Consider the following 7,127-nt stretch of genomic DNA (forward strand, 5'->3'; position numbering starts at 1 on the left):
CCCGAGGCCTGGTGAGCGACGAGCTTCTGGACCCGACAAGATAACAACAGCGGCAAGGCTCTTGCCGCGGCAGGCGGCCACTCTGTGCCCACGCTCCAGCGCATCCACCAACGTGTCGCTCTGGGGGCCTCTCCGGGCGCGCGTGGCGGGAGGCTGTGCAGCCAGCGGTGCGCAGTGGCATGCGAAGCTGACAAGATCGCCATCATGGCGAACGGTGGCGCCCCTAACGGTCCTTTTCTGCACTGTTTGGGCGACTCAGACGGGCATTTAATGCCCTTGTCCCCTGCCGTCAGGGTTAGGTAGGATGCATTGTACAAGTAATTGTATCAACTACCTCGCTTTTTACGTTTTTACCCTCCTCTGCATTGCCACCTGTCGGTGACCCCTTTAGAGTATAAAAGGAGGCCATGCGCAACGTAGAGGGGGTTCGGACAGTTATCTTCGATTCATTTGTAGCCCAGAAAACATCACGCTATCTCTCTCGAGAGCAAGAACACCAGATAATACAACCAGAGAAGCAGCAGCAGGAGTGTTATCTCTCCGGAGAGCTCCGAAGCTGGGTAAACTGCTCGTGTGCCTCGCCTCGATCTGCTCTTCGTGCGATCTCCGCCCCCCGCCGAACCGAAAGGGGCCCGGTCCGCCGGCCCCATAGGTGTTCGTGGATCAGTTTCCCCCGACAGTCTTCTCCTATCGACCCCCAAAGGAAAGAATAGAAATAAAACTATTTACACGGGAAATCTCCCAACAAGCAAAAGAAGAACATGAAATCTTTTTGGGTTTTCTTTTTAATTACTACTAAAAGCATGGAAAGTAAACTAATTAAAAGTTACAACTATTTTTTTTTGGTTTTTCTTAAGGTTAATTAAACACACAAGAAGAAAGCATAAAAAGGAAAATAAACTAGCATGGATGATACAATGAAAAAGTATGAACACCGACATCTAGCAATGAGTGTGTGAACATAAATGTAATGTTGGTAGGAAATACATACTCCCCCAAGCTTAGGCTTTTGGCCTAAGTTGGTCTATGGCCATGGCTGGCCTGGCGGATATCCATAATAGTAGTTGGGGTCATACTGAGATGAAGAAGAGGAAGACTCAGATTGCCACTGGCTGACAATCATCTCTGGATCCCACTGGTAATTAGACTGTCGTGAAGGATCAACCTGTGGTTTCGGCTCTGGCTCCTCGGCTAGTGCAGGCTTCTGGTAGGCGTGAATAGCCTTCAACGGAACAAGTTATGTGCCTACAGATAAATCAAACAAAGAAGGAGCAGGCAGGGTAATAGTCTCAGGATGATGTTTATTAAAGAACAATTGATATTTAAGCTCTCCTTCCCTATTATTAACAATAAAATCATGTGCCACCATACTTTTATAATCTAAATAAACACGAGGCAGCACTTTTTCTTCCTTCTCATAGTGCCTAACAGGTATGTTAAAATGTGCAGCTAGGCGTGTAGCATAGATGCCTCCAAAGATGGGGCCCTTGGTACGGTTTAGACTTAACCGTTTGGCAATAATGCCACCCATACTAACAGAGTTATTACCGTATAAACCGTGGAACATAATAATAATATCAGGGATACTAAGGTTTCCATAGTTTCCGCGACCAATTAAACAACGATTAGCAAATAATGCAAAATAACGTAACACAGGAAAATGTATGCTAGTGATTCGTGCATCGGAAACCTTCCTTGTTTCCCCTACAGTGATAGTATCAATAAATCCCTCCACATCATCACGATGTGGTTCTTCTGTCTTGCCCTCAAAATGGACTAAAAAAACCCGACAAAAATCATAAAGTGTCATCTCCTTATGCTCATCATATAAATAAAACTCCACCGTAGGTGGTGAGCTCCTAGAATGGAAATGAAAGTTTTGCACAAAGATATTTGTGAGTAAGAGATACTGATTGCATTGGTCGTGGAGGAAAGCAGTGAGGCCTGCATTCTTAGCCAATTCATGAAAATCTTCATAAATCCCGGCTGCTCTCAAGAAATCCTCGGAAGGACATTCACACGCCCGAACCTCCGCGGTGCGAGGCACATTATACTTAGGCTTCGGTGCCTTTTCCTTTGAGCTTTGGCTCGATGAGCCCCTCAAAAGTCTCCTCATCATTTTCTGAAAAAATCTGAAATTTTTAGTAACTTCAAAATAAAAGTAAACCAAACTCAATAATATTGATAGAAACTACTCATACAAGTGCCTAGGGCCTATATCATGCATCAAAACTACTTGGAACCATATAAATTTGACATGCAAGCTCAAGAACAAGGTCACCTAAGCAGCAAAAATTTGCAATGAATAAAGCACTAGAACAAAAACTAATTGGACCAATGGAGGAGTCACATACCAAGGAACAATCTCCCCAAGCAGTTTTGTGAGAGGTGCTTTGAGCAAGGAGATCGAAAATGGCAGCAAAATGAGCTAGAACTCGTGCTTGAGCTGGATATTCGTGTTTGGGGGAGGAAGAAGGAGTGTCTGGGTGAAAGGATAAGTGGAGGAGGGCCACCATGGGCCCACGAGGCAGGGGGGTGCGCCCAGGGGGTAGGGCGCGCCCTCCACCCTCGTGGGCAGGTGGTTGACCCCCCCTACTATGTTCTCAGTGCCAAATATTCTCAAATATTCTAGAAAAAATCATATTTAAATTTTAGGGCATTTGGAGAACTTTTATTTTCGAGGTATTTTTATATTTCACGGATAATCAGATAACAGACAGAAAAATATTTATTTTTATTTTATTTAATATAATATAATATAACATAAAGTAAAAGTGGGGTACGGAAGGTTGTGCCTTCTAGTTTCATCCATCTCATGATCATCAAAAGGAATCCACTAACAAGGTTGATCAAGTCTTGTTAACGAACTCATTCCGAATAACATGGAACCGAAGAAATTTCGAATAACACTATGTTACCTCAACGGGGATATGCACATCCCCAATACTAAGAATATCATATTTCTTCTTGACAGTAGGAAGAGGAAATTCAAAACCTCCAAATATAATCGATGGAATTTTTCCGATAGAGTTGATACTATGAACTTGAGGTTGTTTCCTCGGAAAGTGTACCGTATGCTCATTGTCATTAACATGAAAAGTGACATTACCTTCAGTGCAGTCAATAACAGCCCCTGCAGTATTCAAAAAGGGTCTTCCAAGAATAATAGACATACTATCGTCCTCGGGAATATCAAGAATAACAAAGTCCGTTAAAATAGTAACGTTTGCAACTACAACAGGCACATCCTCACAAATACCGACAGGTATAGTAGTTGATTTATCAGCCATTTGCAAAGATATTTCAGTAGGTGTCAACTTATTCAAATCAAGTCTACAATATAAAGAGAGAGGCATAACACTAACACCGGCTCCAAGATCACATAAAGCAGTTTTAGCATAATTTCTTTTAATAGAGCATGGTATAGTGGGTACTCCTGGATCTCCAAGTTTCTTTGGTATTCCACCCTTAAAAGTATAATTAGCAAGCATGGTGTAAATTTCAGCTTCCAGTATCTTTCTTTTATTTGTAATAATATCTTTCATGTACTTAGCAAAAGGATTGGTTTTGAGCATATCAGTTAATCGCATACGCAAAAAGATAGGTCTAATCATTTCAGCAAAGCGCTCAAAATCCTCATCATCCTTTTTCTTGGATGGTTTGGGAGGAAAAGGCATGCATTTCTGAACCCAAGGCTCTCTTTCTTTACCATGTTTCCTAGCAACAAAGTCTTTCTTATCATAACGTTGATTCTTTCATTGTGGGTTATCAAGATTAATAGCAGGTTCAATTTCTATATCATTATCATTACTAGATTGAGCATCATCATGAACATTATTATTAGCATTATTACTAGTTTCAGGTTCATTACCAGATTGTGTTTCAGCATCAGAAATAGAAATATCATTTGGATTATCAGGTGTTTCAGCAATAGGATCACTAGAAGCATGCAAAGTCCTATCATTTTTCTTTTTCTTCTTTTTAGAAGGACTAGGTGCATCTATATTATTTCTCTGAGAATCTTGCTCAATTCTCTTAGGATGGCCTTCAGGATACAAAGGTTCCTGAGTCATTCTACCACCTCTAGTCATAACTCTAACAGCATTATCATTATTCTTATTATTCAATTCATTGAGCAAGTCATTTTGAGCTTTAAGTACTTGTTCTACTTGAGTGATAACCATAGAACCATGTTTACTAATAAGTTTAAGTTCACTTTTAACATTAGCCATATAATCACCCAAGTGTTCAAGCATATTTGAATTGTATTTCAATTGTCTACTAAAATAAGCATTAAAATCTTCTTGCTTAGCCATAAATTTATCAAACTCATCTAAGCATGGGCTAGCAAATTTAGTAAATGGGATTTCAGCTTTATCATATTTATAGAGAGAATTTACCTTTACTACCTGTGTCGGGTTATCAAGACCATGAGTTTCTCCAGTAGGTAAAGGATTAAGATCATATGTTTCTTCAACAGGCGGTAAATTAAGACCATGTATTTCTTCAAAAGGAGGTAAATTCCTAACATCTTCAGCTTTAATACCTTTTTCTTTCATAGATTTCTTTGCCTCTTGCATATCTTGAGGACTGGGAAATAGAATACCTCTCTTCTTCGGAGTTGGTTTAGGAATAGGCTCAGGAATTGGCTCCGGAGGTGTCCAATTATTTTCATTTGTCAACATATTATTCAATAGAATTTCAGCTTCATCCGGTGTTCTTTCCCTGAAAACAGAACCAGCACAACTAACCAGGTAATCTCTGGAGGCATTGGTTAGTCCATTATAAAATATATCAAGTATTTCATTTTTCTTAAGAGGATGATCAGGCAAAGCATTAAGTAATTGTAGAAGCCTCCCCCAAGCTTGTGGGAGACTCTCTTCTTCAATTTTCACAAAATTATATATATATATATATATATATATATATATATATATATATATATATATCCCTTAAAGCAGCTTGTTTCTTATGAGCAGGGAAATATTTAGCAGAGAAGTAATAAATCATATCCTAGGGACTACGCACACAACCAGGATCAAGAGAATTAAACCATATCTTAGCATCACCCTTTAATGAGAACAGAAATATTTTAAGGATATAAAAGTAACAAGTTCTCTCATCTTTAGTGAATAGGGTGGCTATATCATTCAATTTAGTAAGATGTGCCACAACAGTTTCAGATTCATAACCATGAAAAGGATTAGATTCAACCAAAGTAATTATATCAGGATCAACAGAGAATTCATAATCCTTATCAGTAACAAAGATAGGTGAAGTAGCAAAAGCAGGGTCGGGTTTCATTCTAGCATTTAGAGATTGCTTACTCCATTTAGCTAATAACCTTTTGAGTTCATTTCTATTTTTGCAAGCTAAAATAGCTAAAGGAGCCTCTTGATCAAAAACATGACCCTTAGGAATAACAAGTGATTCTTTATCATCACTTTCATTAGTATCATCAGATTCAATATTTTCAATTTCTCTAGCTCTAGCAAGTCGTTCATCAAGAAAATCACTAAGTGGCACAGTAGTATCAAGCATAGTAGTAGTTTCATCATAAGTATCATGCATAGCAGAAGTGGCATCATTAATAACATGCGACATATCAGAGCGAATAGCAGAAGTAGTTGTAGGTGTCGCGAGCTTACTCAAAACAGAAGGTGAATCAAGTGCAGAGCTAGATGGCAGTTCCTTACCTCCCCTCGTAGTTGAGGGATAGATCTTGGTTTTTGGATCTCTCAAGTTCTTCATAATGATAAGCAGGTATATATCCCAAGTGACTCAAAGAATAGAGCTATGCTCCCCGGCAACGGCGCCAGAAAATAGTCTTGATAACCCACAAGTATAGGGGATCGCAACAGTTTTCGAGGGTAGAGTATTCAACCCAAATTTATTGATTCGACACTAGGGGAGCCAAAGAATATTATCAAGTATTAGCAGCTGAGTTGTCAATTCAACCACACCTGCAGCAAAGTGTTTAGTAGCAAGGTAATATGATAGTAGTGGTAATGGTAGCAAAAGGTAACAGTAGTAAAACTAATGTTTTTGGTATTTTGTAGTGATGATAGCAATAGCAACGGAAAAGTAAATAAGCGAAGAACAATATATGGAAAGATCGTAGGCAATGGATCGGTGATGGAGAATTATGCCGGATGCGGTTCATCATGTAATAGTCATAACCTAGGGTGACACGGAACTAGCTCCAGTTCATTGATATAATGTAGGCATGTATTCCGAATATAGTCATACCTGCTTATGGGAAAGAACTTGCATAACATCTTTTGTCCTACCCTCCCGTGGCAGTGGGGTCCTTACAGAAACTAAGGGATATTAAGGCCTTCTTTTAATAGAGAACCGGAACAAAGCATTAACACATAGTGAATACATGAACTCCTCAAACTACGGTCATCACCAGTAAGTATCCCAATTATTGTCACTTCGGGGTTAACGGATCATAACACATAATAGGTGACTATAGACTTGCCAGATAGGATCAAGAACACTCATATATTGATGAAAACATAATAGGTTCAGATCTGAAATCATGGCACTCGGGCCCTAGTGACAAGCATTAAGCATAGCAAAGGCATAGCAACATCAATCTCAGAACATAGTGGACACTAGGGATCAAACCCTAACAAAACTAACTCGATTACATGATAGATCTCATCCAACCCATCACCGTCCAGCAAGCCTACGATGGAATTACTCACGCATGGCGGTGAGCATCATGAAATTGGTGATGGAGGATGGTTGATGATGATGATGGCGACGGAATCCCCTCTCCGGAGCCCCGAACGGACTCCAGATCAGCCCTCCCGAGAGGTTTTAGGGCTTGGCGGCGGCTCCGTATCGTCAAACGTGATGATTTCTTCTCTCTGATTTTTTTTCTCCCAGAAACTCAATATATGGAGTTGGAGTTGGAGTCGGAGAGGCAACAGGGGGCCCACGAGGTAGGGGGCACACCCTAGGGGGCTGGCGCGCCCCCCACCCTCGTGGAGAGGTGGTGGGCCCCCTGGCCTTCATCTTTTGCAGGTATTTTTCTTATTTTCTGAAAAGTTGCTCCGTGAAGTTTCAGGTCATTCCGAAAACGTTTGTTTATGCACATAAATAACACCCTGGTATTT

The sequence above is a fragment of the Triticum dicoccoides genome, chromosome 4A, assembly GCF_002162155.2.
Source record: "Triticum dicoccoides isolate Atlit2015 ecotype Zavitan chromosome 4A, WEW_v2.0, whole genome shotgun sequence".
NCBI classification, from domain to species: Eukaryota; Viridiplantae; Streptophyta; class Magnoliopsida; order Poales; family Poaceae; genus Triticum; species Triticum dicoccoides.